This window comes from Arachis hypogaea, chromosome 10 (genome assembly GCF_003086295.3).
Source record: "Arachis hypogaea cultivar Tifrunner chromosome 10, arahy.Tifrunner.gnm2.J5K5, whole genome shotgun sequence".
Lineage (NCBI taxonomy): Eukaryota > Viridiplantae > Streptophyta > Magnoliopsida > Fabales > Fabaceae > Arachis > Arachis hypogaea.
In genome coordinates this window covers 38369766-38389581 of record NC_092045.1, presented here as the reverse complement: position 1 = coordinate 38389581, position 19816 = coordinate 38369766, and the positions used below count along the sequence as shown (strand labels likewise).

The window sequence follows — 19816 nt, the reverse complement described above, 5'->3', positions numbered from 1 at the left end:
CTCTGTCTGTTGCTGAGAAGATGATGGAAAAGGCTTGCTATTGCTCAACCTATTTTGTCCACCATTGTTAAAGCCTTGTTGAGGCTTTTGTTGATCCTTCCATGAGAAATTTGGATGATTTCTCCATGATGAGTTATAGGTGTTTCCATAAGGTTCACCCATGTAATTAACCTCTGCCATGGCAGGGTTCTCAGGATCATAAGCTTCTGCAGAAGCCGCCTCTTTAGTACTGTTGGATGCATTTTGTCATCCATTCAGACTTTGAGAGATCATGTTGTCTTGCTGAGTTAACATTTTGTTCTGAGCCAATATAGCATTCAGAGCATCAATTTCAAGAACTCCTTTCTTTTGAGGTATCCCATTATTCACAGAACTCTTCTTAGAAGTGTACATGAATTGGTTGTTTGCAACCATGTCAATGAGTTCTTGAGCCTCTTCAGGCGTTTTCTTTAGGTGAATAGATCCACCTGCAGAATGGTCCAATGACATTTTCAAAAATTCAGATAGACCATAATAGAATATATCTAATATGGTCCATTCTGAAAACATGTCAGATGGACATCTTTTGGTCAGCTGCTTGTATCTTTCCCAAGCTTCATAGAGGGATTCACCATCTTTTTGTTTGAAGGTCTGAACATCCACTCTAAGCTTGCTCAGCTTTTGAGGAGGAAAGAATTTATCTAAGAAGGCAGTGACCAGCTTATCCTAGGAGTCCAGGCTATCCTTGGGTTGTGAATCCAACCATATTCTAGCTCTGTCTCTTACAGCAAAAGGGAAAAGCATGAGTCTGTAGACTTCAGGATCAACTCCATTCGTCTTTACAGTCTCACAGATCTGCAAGAACTCAGTTAAAAACTGATAAGGATCTTCAGATGAAAGTCCATAAAACTTGCAGTTTTGTTGCATTAAGGCAACTAGCTGAGGTTTCAGCTCAAAATTATTGGCTCCAATGGCAGGAATGGAGATGCTTCTTCCATCAAATTTGGACGTTGGCTTTGTGAAGTCACCAAGCATTCTCCTTGCATTATTATTATTTTCGGCTGCCATCTCCTTCTCTTGCTCTAATATTTCTGAAAGGTTACCTTTAGATTGTTGTAACTTAGTTTCTCTTAATTTTCTCTTCAGAGTCCTTTCAGGTTCTGGATCAATTTCAACAAGAGTGCCTTTATCCTTGTTCCTGCTCATATGAAAGAGAAGAAAACAAGAAAAGGAAGAGGAGTCCTCTATGTCACAGTTAGTAGAAAAAGAAAGGGGAGAAGAATGAAGAAGAGTGGGTTCGAATATTTAGATGGAGAGAGGTGAAGAGAAGTGTTAGTAAAATAATTAAATAGAGTAAGAAAAGAGAGGGCAAATTTCGAAAAAAAAAAATTTGAAAAAGGGGTTAGTAATTTTCGAAAATTAGAAATAAGATAAGATTAAAATTCAAATTTAAACTAAAAAGAATTTTTAAAAAAGAGATGAGATATTTTTGAAAATTAGAGAGGGAAGAGTAGTTAGGTGATTTTGAAAAAGATAAGAAACAATTAAAAAGTCAAAGAGTTAGTTGAAAAAGAAATTAAAATCAAATTTTAAAAAGATAAGAAGATAAGAAGTTAGATAAGATATTTTGAAATCAAATTTTGAAAAAGATAAAATTTTGAAAAAGATAAGATAAGAGATAAAAAGATTTAATTTAAAAATTTTAAAATTACTTACTTCACTAACAAGAAACTACAAGATAAGATTCTAGAACTTAAAGATTGAACCTTTCTTAACAAGAAAGTAACAAACTTCAAATTTTTGAACCAATCACATTAATTGTTAGCTAATTTTCGAAAATTTGATATAAAGATAAGAAAAAGGTTTTGAAAACATTTTGAAAACGATTTTTGAAATTTTCAAAAAATAAAAAAAATGAAAAGGATATAATTTTTGAAAAAGATTTTGAAAAGACATGATTTTAAAAATTGAAAATTTGACTTGACTTGTAAGAAACAACTAATTTTTAAAATTTTTGACTAAGTCAACTCAAATTTTCAAAAATTTGGAGAAAAATAAGAAAAAAGATATTTTTTGATTTTTGAATATTTTAATTATGAGAGAGAAAAACACAAACATGACCCAAAACATGAAAATTTTGGATAAAAACACTTAATGCATGCAAGAACACTATGAATGTCAAGATGAACACCAAGAACACTTTGAAGATCATGATGAACATCAAGAACATATTTTTGAAAAATTTTTGATGCAAGGAAAGTATGCAAGACACCAAACCTAGAAATCTTTAATCCATGGACTCTAACAAACAAAAAATGCACATGAAAAACAACAAACAATACAAAACAAGAAATCATCAAGATCAAACAAGAAGACTTGTCAAGAACAACTTGAAGATCATGAAGAACACTATGAATGCATGGAATTTTCGAAAAATACAAGAAAAAATTTTTTAAAGCATGCAATTGACACCAAACTTAAAAATTGACTCAAGACTCAAACAAGAAACACAAAATATTTTTGGTTTTTATGATTTTATGATTTTTTTTGGATTTTTATTAATTAATTTCGAAAATATTTTTGGAAAAAACGAAAAATAAAAGAAAAATTTTGAAAAAGATTTTTGAAAGAAAATTTTTGAAAAGAAAATTACCTAATCTGAGCAACAAGATGAACCGTCAGTTGTCCATACTCGAACAATCCCCGGCAACGGCGCCAAAAACTTGGTGGACGAAATTGTGATCCTCAAAGTTGGTCTCTTTGTATTTGTATGAAATCAAAAATACCCCAAAGAGATCATGCTGTGATAAATTGGGATCTTAATAATCCCTGCTGTGATCATAACTCCGTTCAAATTAACCAGCAAGTGTACTGGGTCATCCAAGTAATACCTTACGTGAGTAAGGATCGATCCCACAGAGATTGTTGGTATGAAGCAAGCTATGGTCACCTTGTAAATCTTAGTTAGGCAGATTAAATTGGTTTATGATGAGTTCGAAAATTAATAATAAATAGAAAATAAAAGGGATAGAAATACTTATGTAAATCAATAGTGGGAATTTCAGATAGGCGTATGGAGATGCTGTGCTCCTCTTGAATCTCTACTTTCTTATTACATTCATCCAATCCTTCTTACTCCTTTCCATGGCAAGCTGTGTGTAGGGCATCACCATTGTCAATGGCTACATCCCATCCTCTCAGTGAAAATGGTCCTATGCTCTGTCACAGCACGGCTAATCATCTGTCGGTTCTCAATCAGGTTGGAATAGAATCCCTTGATTCTTTTGCGTTTGTCATCACGCCCAGCCTTCAGGAGTTTGAAGCTCGTCACAGTCATTCAATCCCAGAATCCTACTCGGAATACCATAGACAAGGTTTAGACTTTCCGGATTCTCATGAATGCCGCCATCTATCTAGCTTATACCACGAAGATTCTGTTGGGGAATCTAAGAGATATGTGCCCGGCCTAGAGTAGAACGGAAGTGGTTGTCAATTACGCGCATTCATGGGTGAGAATGATGATGAGTGTCACGGATCATCACATTCATCAAAGTGTTGTGCAACGTATATCTTGGAATAAGAATAAAAGAGAATTGAATAGAAAGTAATAGTAATTGTATTGAAACTTGAGGTACAGCAGAGCTCCACACCCTTAATCTATGGTGTGCAGAAACACCACCGTTGAAAATACATAAGTGAAAGGTTCAGGCATGGCCAAATGGCCAGCCCCCATGAAGGTGATCAAAAGACCGAATGGTCAAAAGACGACTAATACACTAGTAAAAAGTCTTATTTATACTAAACTAGCTACTAGGGTTTACATGAGTAAGTAATTGATGCATAAATTCACTTCCGGGGCCCACTTGGTGTATGCTTGGGCTGAGCTTGAACTATCCACGAGCTGAGGCTTCTCTTGGAGTTGAACTCCAAGTTATAACGTGTTTTGGGCGTTCAACTCCGGATCATGACGTGTTTCTGGCGTTTAACTCCAGACAGTAGCATGTACTTGGCGTTCAACGCCAATTTACGTCGTCAATTTCCGAATAAAGTATGGACTATTATATATTGCTGAAACGCTCTGGATGTCTACTTTTCAACGCCGTTAAGAGCGCGCCAATTGGAGTTCTATATCTCCAAAAAATTCATTTCGAGTGCAGGGAGGTCAGATTCCAACAACATCAGCAGTCCTTTTGTCAGCCTTTTTCAGAGTTTTGCTCAAGTCCCTCAATTTCAGCCAGAAATTACCTGAAATCACAGAAAAACACACAAACTCATAGTAAAGTCCAGAAATGTGAATTTAACATAAAAACTAATGAAAACATCTCTAAAAGTTGCTTGAACTTACTAAAAACTACCTAAAAACAATGCCAAAAAGCGTATAAATTATCCGCTCATCAGCAACACCTATAACCCCTCATGGAGAAATCATCCAAATTTCTCATGGAAGGATCAACAAAAGCCTCAACAAGGCTTTAATAATGGTGGAAGAAACAGGTTTAGCAATGGCAAGCCTTTTCCATCATCTTCTCAGCAACAGATAGAGAATTCTGAGCAGAGCACCTCTAACTTGGGAAATATAGTCTCTGATCTGTCTAAGGCCACTTTAAGCTTCATGATTGAAACAAGGTCCTCCATTAGAAATTTGGTGGCACAAGTGGGCCAGCTGAGTAAGAAAGTCATTGAAACTCCTCTTAGTACTCTCCCAAGCAATACTGAAGAGAATCCAAAAAGAGAGTGCAAGGCCATTGATATAATTAATATGGCCGAACCTAGAGAGGAAGGGGAGGACGTGAATCCCAATGAGGAAGACCTCATGGGATGTCTCCCAACCAAGAAGGAGTTTCCTATTGAGGATCCAAAGTAATCTGAGGCTCATATAGAGACCATAGAGATTCCATTAAACCTCCTTCTGCCATTCACGAGCTCTGAAGACTATTCTTCCTCTGAAGAGGATGAAGATGTAACTGGAGAGCAAGTTGCTCAATATCTAGGAGCTATCATGAAGCTGAATGCCAAGTTATTTGGTAATGAGACTTCGGAAGGTGAACCTCCCTTGCTCATTAGTGAACTAGATACCTGGGTTCAGCAAACTTTACCTCAAAAGAGACAAAATCCTGGCAAATTCGTAATACCCTGCACCATAGGCACCATGAACTTTGAAAAAGCCCTGTGTGACTTAGGGTCAGGTATAAATCTTATGCCACTCTCTGTAATGGAGAAGCTGGGGATCATTGAGGTACAGCCTGCCATATTCTCATTACAAATGGCAGACAAGTCAGTAAGACAAGCTTATGGATTGGTAGAGGACGTTTTAGTAAAGGTTAAAGGCCTTTACATCCCTGCTGATTTCATAATCTTAGACACTAGGAAGGAGGAGGATGAATGCATCATCCTTGGAAGACCTTTCCTAGCCACAGCGGAAGCTGTGATAGATGTTAACAGAGGAGAATTAGTCCTTCAATTGAATGAGGACTACCTTGTGTTTAAGACTCAAGGGTGTTCTTCTGTATACATGGAGAGGAAGCATGAAAACCTTCTCTTTGTATAGAGTCAAACAAAGCCCCCACAATCAAGCTCTAAGTTTGGTGTTGGGAGTCTACAATATTGACCTGATCACTTGTGTGGCCCCATGAGAGCCCACTGTCAAGCTATTGACATTAAAGAAGCGCTTGTTGGAAGGCAACCCAATTTTTATTTATCTAATTTTATTTTTCTTTTATTGTTCTTTAATGTTTTATTAGGTTCATGATCATGTGGAGTCACGAAAAAATACTAAAATTAAAAATAGAATCAAAAACATCAGAAGAAAAATCACACCCTGGAGGAAGGACTTACTGGAGTTCAAACGCCAGTAAGGAGCATCTGGCTGGCGTTCAACGCCAAAACAGAGCATGGATCTGGCGTTGAACGCCAGAAACAAGTAGCATTCTGGCGTTTAAATGCCAGGAATATACCCTGAGGAGAGCTGGCGCTGAACGCCAGAAACAAGCATAGAACTGGCGTTCAACGCCAGAAACATGCTGCAATTGGGCGTTGAACGCCCAAAATAAGCATTACTTCGGCGTTTAAATGCCAGAATTGTATGCAAAGGCATTTTACATGCCTAATTGGTGCAGGGATGTAAACCCTTGACACCTCAAGATCTGTGGACCCCACAGGATCCCCACCTACCTCAACTCACATTCTCTCATCTTCTTTGCATTCATCCTCTCTTCCCCATAAACACTCTTCCCCAAAAACCCTTCACCACCCACCTCAATCTCTCTTTCCAATTACCCCCCTTCACCACTCACATCCATCCACTCTTTCCCATAAACCCCACCTACCTTTAAAATTCAAAATTTCTTTCCCACCCAAACCCACCCTAGCCGAACCTACCCCCTCTCCCCTCACTATATAAACCCCTCCATCCTTCTTCATTTTCACACAACACAACCCTCTCTTCTACACCTTGGCCGAATACACCATCCCCCCTCTCCTCCATATTTTCTCTTCCTCTTCTTCTTTTCTTTCTTCTTTTGCTCGAGGGCGAGCAATATTCTACGTTTAGTGTGGTAAAAGCATAGCTTTTTGTTTTTCCATAACCACCTATGGCACCTAAGACCGGAGAAACCTCTAGAAAAGGGAAAGGGAAGACAAAAGCTTCCACCTTCGAGTCATGGAAGATGGAGAAATTCATCTCCAAAGCCCATCAAGACCACTTCTATGATGTTGTGGCCAAGAAGAAGGTGATCCCTGAGGTCCCTTTCAAGCTCAAGAAAAATGAGTATCCGGAGATCCGACATGAGATCCAAAGAAGAAGTTGGGAAGTTTTGACCAACCCCATTCAACAAGTCAGAATCTTAATGGTTCAAGAGTTCTATGCCAATGCATGGATCACTAGAAACCATGATCAAAGTATGAACCCGAATCCAAAGAACTATCTTACAATGGATCGGGGGAAATACTTAGATTTTAGTCCGAAAAATGTGAGGTTGGCATTCAACTTGCCCATGATGCAAGGAGATGCACGCCCCTACACAAGAAGGGTCAACTTTGATCAAAGGTTGGACCAAGTCCTTATGGACATATGTATTGAAGGAGCTCAATAGAAAAGAGACTCCAAAGGCAACCCGGTTCAATTAAGAAGATTGGACCTCAAGCCTGTGGCTAGAGGATGGTTGGAGTTCATCCAATGCTCCATCATCCCCACTAGCAACCGATCTGAAGTTACTGTGGATCGGGCCATCATGATTCATAGCATCATGATTGGAGAGGAAGTAGAAGTTCATGAAGTCATCTCCCTTGAATTCTACAAAATAGCCGAAAAGTCCTCCACCATGGCAAGGATAGCTTTTCCTCATCTTATTTGCCATCTATGTTACTTAGCTGGAGTTATCATATAAGGAGACATTCCCATTGAGGAGGATAAGCCCATCACTAAGAAGAGGATAGAGCAAACAAAAGAGCCCACTCATGGATCCCAAGAGACGCATGAGGAAGCTCATCACCAAGAAATCCCGGAGATGCCTCAAGGGATGCATTTTCCTCCCAATAACTATTGGGAACAACTCAACACTTCTCTAGAAGACTTGAGATACAATATGGATCAATTAAGGATGGAACATCAAGAACACTCTATCATTCTCCATGAAATTAGAGAAGATCAAAGAGCAATGAGGGAGGAGCAACAAAGGCAAGGAAGAGACATAGAAGAGCTCAAGGACATCATTGGTTCTTCAAGAAGAAAGTGCTACCATCACTAAGGTGGACTCATTCCTTGTTCTTATTTCTCTGTTTTTTGATTTTTAAGCTTTATGTTATCTATGTCTGTGTCTTTATTACATGATCATTAGTATGTAGTAACTATGTCTTAAGGCTATGAATAATTCCATAAATCCTTCACTTCTCTTAAATGAAAAATGTTTCTAATTCAAAAGAACAAGAAGTACATGAATTTCGAAATTATCCTTGAATTTAGTTTAATTATATTGATGTGGTGGCAATACTTTTTGTTTTCTGAATGAATGCTTGAACAGTGCATATTTTGATCTTGTTGTTTATGAATGTTAAAATTGTTGTCTCTTGAAAGAATGATGAACAAAAGGAATGTTATTGACAATCTGAAAAATCATGAAAATTGATTCTTAAAGCAAGAAAAAGCAGTGAAAAAGCAAAAGCTTGCGAAAAAAATGGCGAAAAAAATTAGAAAGAAAAAGAAAAAGCAAGCAGAAAAAACCAATAGCCCTTAAAACCAAAAGGCAATGGTAAAAAGGATCCAAGGCTTTGAGCATCAATGGATAGGAGGGCCCAAGAAAATAAAATCTAGGCCTAAGCAGCTAAATCAAGCTGTCCCTAACCATGTGCTTGTGGCATGCAGGTCCAACTGAAAAGCTTGAGACTGAGTGGTTAAAGTCGTGATCCAAAGCAAAAAGAGTGTGCTTAAGAACTCTGGACACCTCTAATTGGGGACTTTAGCAAAACTGAGTTACAATCTGAAAAGGTTCACCCAGCTATGTGTCTGTGGCATTTATGTATCCAGTGGTAATACTGGAAAATAAAGTGCTTAGGGCCACGGCCAAGACTCATAAAAGTAGCTATGTTCAAGAATCAACAAACTTAACTAGGAGAATCAATAACACTATATGAAATTCTAAGTTCCTATAGATGCCAATCATTCTAAACTTCAAAGGAGAAAGTGAGATGCCAAAACTGTTCAGAAGCAAAAAGCTACAAGTCCCGCTCATCTAATTAGAACTAATATTCATTGATATTTTTGGATTTATAGTATATTTTCTTCTTTTTATCCTAATTTATTTTCAGTTGCTTGGGGACAAGTAACAATTTAAGTTTGGTGTTGTGATGAGCGGATAATTTATACGCCTTTTGGCATTGTTTTTAGGTAGTTTTTAATAGGATATAGTTATTGTTAGGGATTTTTTCATTAGTTTTTATGCTAAATTCACATTTCTGGACTTTACTATGAGTTTGTGTGTTTTTTTGTGATTTCAGGTATTTTCTGGCTGAAATTGAGGGACCTGAGCAAAACTCTGATAAAAGGCTGACAAAGGGCTGCTGATGCTGTTGGATTCTGACCTTCCTGCACTCAAAATGAATTTTCCGGAGCTACAGAACTCCAAATGGCGCGCTCTCAAAGGCGTTAGAAAGTAGATATCCAGAGCTTTCCAGAAATAGATAATAGTCCATACTTTATTTGAGATTAGACGACGTAAACTAGCGCTCAACTCCAGTTTCATGTTGCATTCTGGAGTCAAACGCCAAAAACATGTCACGAACCAGAGTTGAATGCCAAAAACATGTTACAACTTGCCGTTCAACTCCAAAAGAAGTCTCTGCACGTGTAAAACTCAAGCTCAGCCCAAGCACACGCCAAGTGGGCCCCGAACGTGGATTTCTACATCAATTACTTTCTTCTATAAACCCTAGTAGCTAGTCTAGTATAAATAGGACATTTTAATATTGTATTAGATGTCTTTTTGACCACGTTACATCTTTGGTCTCAGTTTTACTCTATTATTCATCTTTGGAGGCTATTGGTCACGTTTATGGGGGCTGGCCATTCGGCCATGCCTGAACCTTCATCACTTATGTATTTCCAACAGTGGAGTTTCTACACACCATAGATTAAGGGTTTGGAGCTCTGCTGTACCTCAAAGTTTTAATGCAATTACTACTATCTTTTATTCAAATTCAATTTTATTTCTGTTCTAAGATACTACTCATACTTCAACCTGATGGATGTGATGATCTGTGACACTCATCATCATCATCTGTCCCCATGAACGCGTGCCTGACAACCACTTCCGTTCTACAAGCGAAAGCTAGAGTGTGTATCTCTTGGATTCCTGATGCACGACACATGGTTGCCCTCGCCTGACAACCGAACCTTCCATTTCGTGAGATCAGAGTCTTCGTGGTATAAGCTAGAATTGATGGCGGCATTCATGAGAATCCGAAAAGTCTAAACCTTGTCTGTGATATTCCGCGTAGGATTCCGGGATTGAATGACTGTGACGAGCTTCAAACTCGCAATTGTTGGGCGTGATGTCAAATGCAAAAGAATCAAGGGATTCTATTCTGACATGATCGAGAACCGACAGATGATTAGCCGTGCTGTGACAGAGCATTTGGACCTTTTTCACTGAGAGGATGGGATGTAGCCATTGACAACGGTGATGCCCTACATACAGCTTGCTATGGAAAGGAGTAAGAAGGATTGGATGAAGGCAGTAGGAAAGCAGATATTCAGAAGGAGCCCAGCATCTTCATACGCCTATCTGAAATTCCCATCGATGATCTACATAAGTATTTCTATCTTTATTTCCTTTTTATTTATTATTATTATTCGAAAACTCCATAACCAATTATTATCTGCCTGACTGAGATTTATAAGATGACCATAGCTTGCTTCATACCAACAATCTCCGTGGGATCGACCCTTACTCACGTAAGGTTTATTACTTGGACAACCCATTGCACGTGCTGGTTAGTTGTGCGAAGTTGTGAAGAACGTGCTGAGTTATAAGCGCGCATACCAAGTTGAATGCCATTATTAGAGATCTCAATTTCGTGCACCAGTCTTTACGGATCACATCGGAAAAATCATGGAAGTCTTTGTGGACGACATGTTAATAAAGACACAAAGTGAAGAGATGCTATTGTCTGACCTGACCCAAGTATTCGACACTATAAGACGGCGTGGCATGCAACTCAATCCTGCAAAATGCACCTTCGCAGTAGAAGCTGGCAAATTCTTGGATTTTATGCTCACACAAAGAGGAATCGAGGCAAATTCGGATAAATGCCAGGCCATACTTGACATGAAAAGTCTGACTTGTGTCAAAGAGGTATAACAACTCAATGGGAGATTGGTAGCCTTGTCCAGATTTCTAGCCGGATCAGCAATAAGATCTCTTCCCTTCTACGCCACTCTAAGGAAGGGAAAGAAGTTTGAATAGACAATGGAGTGCGAGCAAGATGTCAAAAGATTCCTGGGACAACCACTTATCCTAAATCGGCCATGAGAAGGAGAGCCACTTATATTATACCACGTGGTAGGAAGTCGGGCAGTAGCCTCAGCACTAGTTCAAGAAGACAACAGTGGACAACAACCCATATACTTCATCAGTAAAGCATTATAAGGATCCGAGCTGAACTACCAAAAAATAGAAAAATTTACATACGCTCTCATACTAACATCTCGACGACTTCGTCCATACTTCCAAGCTCACACCATTAGGGTTCGGACCAACCAGCCCATAAAAGGGATTTTACAAAAAACAGACCTGGTGGGCAGAATCTGCAATGGGCAGTCGAGTTGTCCGAATTCGATCTTCAATACGAAGCTCGGACAGCCATCAAATCACAATACCTGGTTGACTTCATTGCAGAATTTACAGACACACCAGAAATCCCCACAGAATGGAATCTCTACGTGGACGGTTCCTCAAATAAAACTGGAAGCAGCACGGATAATCGAAAGCGACCAAGGAACCCAAATCGAACTTTCCCTCAAATTTGGGCTCCCTGCCTTGAACAACCAAGCAGAATATGAGGCACTACTAGCTGGTTTGAAGCTGGCTAGGGAGGTTGGAGCTCAAAAGCTTATCATCTTCAGCGACTCACAAATAGTCACTTCATAAATAGCAGGAAGCTACCAAGCCAAAGATCCCACCATGAAAAAGTACTTGGACAAAACCAAGGAGCAGTTCGGACAACTCGGAGAATTTGAGGTCCATCACATACCTTGAGAACAGAATGCCCGAGCTGATGCACTCTCAAAACTAGACAGCACTAAACTAGGGGGCAATAATAGAAGCCTCATCCAAGAAATTCTGCAGAACCCATCAATCTCAGAAGAAAAAAAAGTCTTAGCCATAACAGGACAGGATCAAGGATGGATGACTCCCATAATTAACTACCTCAAAATAGAAACACTCCCCACAGAGGAGAAGGAGGCAAAGAGGTTAAAACGAGAGGCACAATACTTCACTATCATAAACAACACTCTATACAAAAGAGGGATTTCAATACCATTGTTAAAATGTATACCGACTTCCAACACAAAGAAAGTTCTAGAAGAAGCACACAGTGGCATTTGTGGCAATCATCTCGGAGCGCAAGCACTTACCATAAAAGTACTCCGGGCAGGATTTTATTAACCAACTCTATAAAAGGAAGCCACAGAGTTCGTAAAGATATGCCCACCATGTTAGAAACATGCCAACTTTCACATCGTCCTGCCAGAAGAACTCATCAGCGTGACCTCACCTTGGCCATTTGCAAAATGGGGACTCGACCTTCTTGGACCCTTCCCTCAAGGATCGGGATAAGTTAAATTCCTCATAGTAGGAGTAGACTATTTCACAAAGTGGATCGAGGCAGAACCCCTAGCTAATGCCACTGCTCAAAGAAGTCGAAAATTTTTGTATAGGAACATTGTCACAAGGTTCGAGGTTCTATACTCAATTACCACAGACAATGGTACCTAATTCACAGATGCAGGCTTTAGAAAGTTGGTGGCCGACTTGAGCATAAAACAACAATGCACTTCTGTAGAACATCCCCAAGCCAATGGACAAGCCGAAGCTGCTAACAAAGTCATATTGGCTGGGCTAAAACGGAGATTACAGGACGCAAAGAGATCCTGGGCTGAGGAGCTCCCACAAGTCCTATGGGCATATCGAACAATGCCACATTCCACCACAAAAGAATCACCCTTCCGATTAGCGTACGGAATGGAGGCAATGATCCCAGTAGACATTGAAGAAGGGTCGCCTAGAGTGATCCACTATAGTGAAGAAGCCAACTCCCAACTTCAAAGGGAAGAACTCGACCTACTTCCGAAAGTCTAAGAAAGAGCTCGGATTAGGGAAGAAGCATTAAAACGTCGAACGGCTTCGAGATACAATCAAAAGGTAGTACAACGAGTTTTTGCTGAGAACGACCTCATCCTAATCCGAAATAATATCGGAACAACCCGACCTGGAGAAGGAAAGTTGGCAGCAAAGTGGAAAAGACCCTACCGAGTCATAAAAGTACTGGGAAAGGGCTACTACAGACTGTTCGAACTCGATGGGCGAGAGCTTCCTAGGTCATGGCACGCCTGCAACTTAAGAAGGTACTACAGTTAGGGATGATAAAGGATCTTAGGATAAGGCGCACTCTTTTTCCTAAAAAGGTTTTTTAATGAGGTGCCAAGCCAAGACCTACAAATCACCCGACTTAGAAGATAAAACTCCCGCATATATATATTTGCATTTTCTTTTGAATAAAATATGTTCAGATCTTCTACAAATCCTCAAGCCGCATTAATCTGAAACGTTCATCGTCCGATTATAAAGCTACAGATCGGCAGAAAGTGAAAATCAAATTCCCTACATGATCACGATAAAGACCAACAGAGATGAAAACCAAATTCATTAAAAGGTCGACCAAACGAGGATTAAACCCAATTTCTACAAAATCGGCAAAAATGAAAACAGAATAATGCAAGAAGTTATCGAAGGTGATCCATAGAAAGGACCTGACGAGGTCTTAATAAATTGGATTGCTAAAAATAACTTAAAGACTGGCCGACGTAAAGAAGTCAGACCAGTCGCAATAACCAAAGTTATAAGTAAATCCCTGGAAAGAGGTCTGGCCAACGCTATAAAAGAGGATTAATATAACTTAGAAGGGCACGACATGAAAAAGTCGGCCCAAAACACAAAAGTTATAAAAGTAATCCCTGAAAGAGACCGAAACAAGGTCCAAGAAAGAGGATTACAAAAATAACTTAGAAGGGCACGACGTGATAAAGTCGGCCCAAAACATAAAAGTTATAAAAGTAATCCTTGAGAGAGACCGGAACAAGGTCCAAGAAAAAGGATTACAAAAATAACTTAGAAGAGCCCGACATGATGAAGTGAGCCCAAAACACAAAAGTTATAAAAGTAATCCCTGAAAGAGACCTGAACAAGGTCCAAGAAAGAGGATTACAAAAATAACTTAGAAGGGCCCGACATGATGAAGTCGGCCCAAAACATAAAAATTATAAAAGTAATCCCTGAAAGAGACCTGAACAAGGTCCAAGAAAGAGGATTACAAAAATAACTTAGAAGGGCCTGACATGATGAAGTCGGCCCAAAACATAAAAGTTATAAAAGTAATCCCTGAAAGAGACCTGAACAAGGTCCAAGAAAGAGGATTACAAAAATAACTTAAAAGGGTCCGACATGATGAAGTCGGTCCAAAACATAAAGGTTATAAAAGTAATCCCTAAAAGAGACCTGAACAAGGTCCAAGAAAGAGGATTACAAAAATAACTTATAAAAGTAATCCTCAACAGGGACCCTACAAAGGTCCAAACAAAATGGATGACTTGAAATAACTTTGGGCCAAAGTGAGAAGGCTGACACACAAGTTGGATCCAAGCATACACAACCTCAAAGAATCAAGCCACAAGTATGAAATACAAAGGCAATTCAAAGAGGTCGACAAGGCTCCAACATTTCCAAAAATCCTGAAAAGGTGCCAGTCAGATGCAGACAAACATGTTATGAAAAACCACAAGATATAAACAAACTCAAGAGGCTACCAAGATCAGCCCCAAGAGCTCAGAAACTGCTTTGTTTTTCAAAAATAAAGTTGTTAAACAAGCAACTAAAGAGGTAGCAAAGTCAGAAACACCATTTACAAAATTAAAAAGGTCAACAAGCCCACAGGCCGGGCCATACACAAATACATCAAAAAGAATTAAAGAGGGTCTAGAGATTTCCCAGTAGCTGCATCAACACGGGGCGAAGGTGGACAAGTTTGGAGGGGCACAGCATCCACTGTCCCATCCTCCCGATTCAAAATTTGATAATCAGGTTCTGACTCAACACCGGCTGAAGGAGCTGAAGAAGTCGGCACGACAGAAGCTTTGGCGGCAGGTGCAAGAGGAGGTTTAACATGATCGTCATCAGGGTTGTTAGGGACAATCTTGTCGTCCCTCACAACATTGTCGAGACTAAAGAGAGTAAGGTCGAGCTCGGGTGCAAGAACCCAAACCTACTCCTTCAAGTTCTCATAAGCAGCATTCACGCTGCCCACAAGGTGACCCTGGAGCTCGGTATAATCATCTCGGGCAGTTTCCAAATCACCCCTGAGATGCACCACTTCTCTGTAGGCCGAAACATAGCTCTCTTTGTGCTTCAACGCTGTGTCTTCAGCCAACTTCACAGAAGCCGCCAAGGCCACAGAACTAGCCTTCTCACCCTTTAGCTCTTTCTCCACCTTCACCAACTTTACCTCTAGCTCCTCCTTCAAATCCTTGATCCGATCAAACTCTGACTTAGCTTCCTCTATGAAAGATTTTGTAGCATGAATCGGGATACCCTGAGCAGTTCGAAAAAGTGTTGCACCCATATGATCCATCTTCACACTATTTCTAGTGATGAACTCTAGGTGACGAAGAATGGACACATCATCCATCGAAAGGCCACCATAAGGGGCAATCTGCTGGTCAACAAACTCCGTAGCATCAAAATCAGGGGCATCCAGGTTAAAAGGCTCAACGGTCTTTTGTTTTTTCGGAAGAGGAGCACCAGAAGCAGCAACCGAAGTTTGTGGAGGGTCATCCAGACGAACCCGGGGAGTCGGGATCATCCTCTTCGGCCCAGGGGAACTCGGCACGGACAGCTTCATCTGAGCCTGAGAGGACCCCTCTCCAGTCGCCTTGACCGATATGTTTTGAGCAACGGCAACCTTCCTCGCCCTTTTAAAGGCTCTCATGGATTCATTATTCTTAGACACCTCTGAAAAATAGAATCAACCACAGAAATGGATTACAAATACAAAATAAGAGGAAGCAAAGATAAAAACAAAGTCAGAAACAAGTCAGCCAATACCCAGCACAGTTCCGACCAGGGACGGGTCCCCTAAAAATTTTTTTGTGTCAAGATGGGGAGGTTCCCCCCATATATCTTCAAGAATAGTTACAAAAGCCCACTCAACCTCGTCGAGCATCTCCCATGTATAAGGAGACACTGTTACATCCTTCTGCCACTCCAAAGGAAAAGTAGGCTCATCGTTCTCATCAAGAAAAAAGGGGCGAGCTCCCTCGACAGTTCGAACCTTAAAGAAATAGTTCTTAAAATCCTTAAAGGACTCATCATACATAGCAAAAACTTTATGTCCCTGGGCGGATCTAAAAGAAACCCAAAAGGCTTTCTTTTTGGAAGAAGCCCCAGGCTAGGCTGAAATGAAGAGATAAAGAAAGAGAGTCTGAGAAGGTTTGACGCGTAACTCTTGACAAAGAAACTGAAAGATCTTGATAAAGCCCCGAGAATTCGGATGGAGCTGGGATGGGGCAACGTTACACGACCACAACAAGTTGGTCTCAAAGGCAGTAAAGGGAAAAGTAATGTTCAACTAGCTGAAGAAATAATCATAGGCATAGAAGAAGGGACGCTCCCCCTCGACCAAGGTTGGGAAACAAACCCTTTCATCAGAATCAGGCGCTACAAGCTCATAATCCCTCTCCTGGGCATCACTACCACAAATCCTATGATGCTTTCTCAGCTCGGCACAAAACTCAGCGTTCACCACAGAAACACACATTAAAACAAGGGAGTCCAACCAATCGGATATCCCCTCGGGAACCTTAGAAGACGTCTCTACAATATTTTTGCGAGAAGACATGGCCAACTAGTCCTACAAACAAAAAAAAAGAAGATGGATTACTAAAACTACTCAAGATCAGACAAACAACTCGGATAGCAAAAATAAATAGCAGATAGCAGACTCAGCTGTAAAAAGGAAAACCCCATGACACAACCCAAGGACCAGGGGCATCCTTTGGAGGCAATAACAGAGTGAAGACTCACACCATCTCCCAACAAAGAAAACAACCCTCTTCAAAAGTCATCAAAGGAGCGACGAAAGTAGCAGTTCAAACAAAACAACAAAATCCCAAACGGAGGATATCAAAGATACAACCTTTTTAGAAGAACTAAATGAAGCCAAAATCATTACACCAGAGAGATACAAAAGCAATAACAAGGACAATAAAACATGCAAAGCCCTAAGAGACCCTAATCATCGAGAGAAATACCAAAAAAAAGCATCATAGCAACCAAAGCGTAAAGGATCAAACTTTCAAGCATGCAAGCAAAATCAAAAGCCTCACTAAGAATCAAAAGGAAAAAGCGGCGAAAGAAGTAGAGAAGAAGAAAGAAGAACCAACCTGGAAAAAAGAGGAAGCCTCGAAGAAAATGAAGACGGAAAGAAGGAAACCTGAATCGCCTTTCAGAAGCAAAGAGAACACCAACGATCACCAAACAAACGTCGTAGAGAGAAAAATGCCAAAATGCAAATATTCAGGAGAAAATGGAAAGTGAGAAAGAAAAGGGAAAGTTACAAAACAGAGAAGAGAAACCATTTTGTGAAGAGTACAAAAAAGAACAAAGAAACAGAACATTAAAAATAATTAATGAGGTTACTAAACATTCGCACATTTCCAAAGCAAAAGGACGCGCATTTTTCAAAAGAATAAAATTCAAAAGGAAATGTTCCGCATTCAAGGGAGAACTCTACAAAGTGCTCGAGTTCGGCTTCACCATAAAAAGGATCGAAATCCTAAAATAGAAGACCGAGCTCGAGCAGGGGCACTGTTCATATCCTGAGTCGAGTTGTCTGACCCGGGATGTTCTACTGATAAATCGACCGATCTCTTCAGGTCAGGACAATCCGACCTCTTCTCAGAGAGCTCGGCCCAATCACCAGGAAGAGCCCAAAAAGGGCCCAACAGAGGAACACGACCCAAATCCTAAGGCAGTCCAAGCCTATAGAGATAAGGGCGGTTCCCTTGAAGATAAGATGACCTCAATCGAAGATAAGATAAGATAAGATAAGATAACTATCTTATCTCCAGAAAGGTCATTCTACACCATTGTAAATATACTGGCACACCCAGGTATAACTCATACTCTGATTCTACAAAAAAATATGTTTAAATACCCTTGCTAACTTAAGCATCGGAGTCCCTTGCAGGTACCACCACCCTCCGGTGACAAAGGATCAGCAGTATTGGCAGTCCAACAAGTCAGACGCGATAGCTTCGGCCCCCACCTACATACTAGACACGTCATTTCCGACCAGCACAGAAGATCTCGACCGAGATCGACCTACAGTTTCAGGTAACTCTCGGAACAAACAGGATACGTGACATATAATCCTTTTATATTTGGGTAATTAGGATTTTTGTGGCATAATAACTAGAATTAAACTCCACCTTCTAATTGGAATTAATTGACTAATAAATTGGCAGTTGATGAATTTTAGAGGAGAGTAAAAAGGTCTAAGAAATTAGGGTTTAGTCATATACAGTTTGCCAGGAATTAAATCTTGCATGATTAAAATAAATTAATAAGAAAAGTCAATCCGGAAAATAGATAACTCTGAAGCCTTAACTGCTTTCTCCATATTTTATTCCCAACTTATTTATTTGCCTGTCTTCTGATATTCTGAGTTTCTTGTTTAATGCTTTTTGAACTCTCAAACACCGTTTTCTGCTTGTCTAACTAAGTAAATTAATCAACCATTGTTTCTTGATCCATTAATCCTCGTGGAATCGACCCTCACTCGCTTGAGGTATTACTTGGTACGGCCTAGGGCACTTGCCGGTTAGTTTGTGGTTAGAAATTCCGCACCAAGTTTTTGGCGCTGTTGCCAGGGATTGATTGTGATTGACAACTACTCGTTGTTTGATTACTTAGATTAGATAATTTTTTTAATTAGTTTCATTTTAGTATTATTAATTTTTATTTCTCATTTTTTTCTTTTTTTCTTTATTTTTTTTCTTCTTGTTTATCGTTTCCCATTCCGAGTCCCCGTGCTTTATTTTTTTACTTCCTTTTGCTTTTTAATTTTTCTTTCCAAATTTTCATCCGTTCCTTATCTATTTTTCTTTTCTATTTTTATTTTCTTTTATTTTTTTCCTTTCAATTAATTCTTATCTTTTTATACTTTATTAGTTTTATTTTATTTTTGTCTTTAATTTCAAAAAAAATTATATATATATATATTTATTACATCATATATTTAATTTTTCTTAATTTCTGAAATTAAATTTGGTGTTTCCTAGTTAGTCTTATTTTAATTTTTCTTATTTAATTTGCCTAATAACTTCAAAAATTTTTTGTCTTAATTTTAATAGTAATTTTCGAATTTTAGAGTTTGTTTTATTCAAAATTTTATCTCTTTACACGGGTTACCTCACTGAAAATTCTCTGCACTCTGACGTAGAAAGTTCCATCCTTTCTTATCTTCTGTCTGTGTATGTGATGATAAGATTTTTGTGTGGTTTAGAATTCACAATTGAATTCTCGTTGCAAGTATAATTCCTAAACCAACAAAGAATCCTTTCATACAAAAGATTGTTTATCACTAAAACAAACCCCTAAAATTAATAACCGAAGTATTCAAACCTCAAGTCGTTCTCTTTAGGAATTAAAATAAAGTGTCTTGTTATTGGTTATGAGTTATTTTGGGGTTTTTGAGATTTTAGACAAGAAATATAAATGGCAAAGAAAATAAACTAACAACTAACAAAGCTCTTGGCAAGATATGAGAACTAGAAGTCCTATCCTAGTTATCCTCCTCAATTGTGACCACAAATTGTTCATTGCTATCACTTAGTTAACCTCTAACCATGGAGAAAAGTCAAGTGGATGAATCAATTTGATTCCTTAAGTCCTAATCAACTCCGAAAGAAGAGACTAGCATTAGAGGCATTCAAATCAATTAGCAACTCCTAATTATCAATCAACAAAGGAATTAGATAACTCAAGAGTCACTAATTATTCAACCAAAG

The 19816-nt window shown here is 39.2% G+C and overlaps 1 non-coding gene across 1 annotated transcript; it reads left to right on the top strand.

Moving 5' to 3' along the window:
- Positions 1-547: 547 nt before the first annotated feature.
- LOC112718543 (small nucleolar RNA R71) lies at positions 548-651 on the top strand. Its single transcript, XR_003160878.1, has one exon. It is a non-coding gene; the product is annotated as a small nucleolar RNA R71 (small nucleolar RNA).
- Positions 652-19816: the final 19165 nt, after the last annotated feature.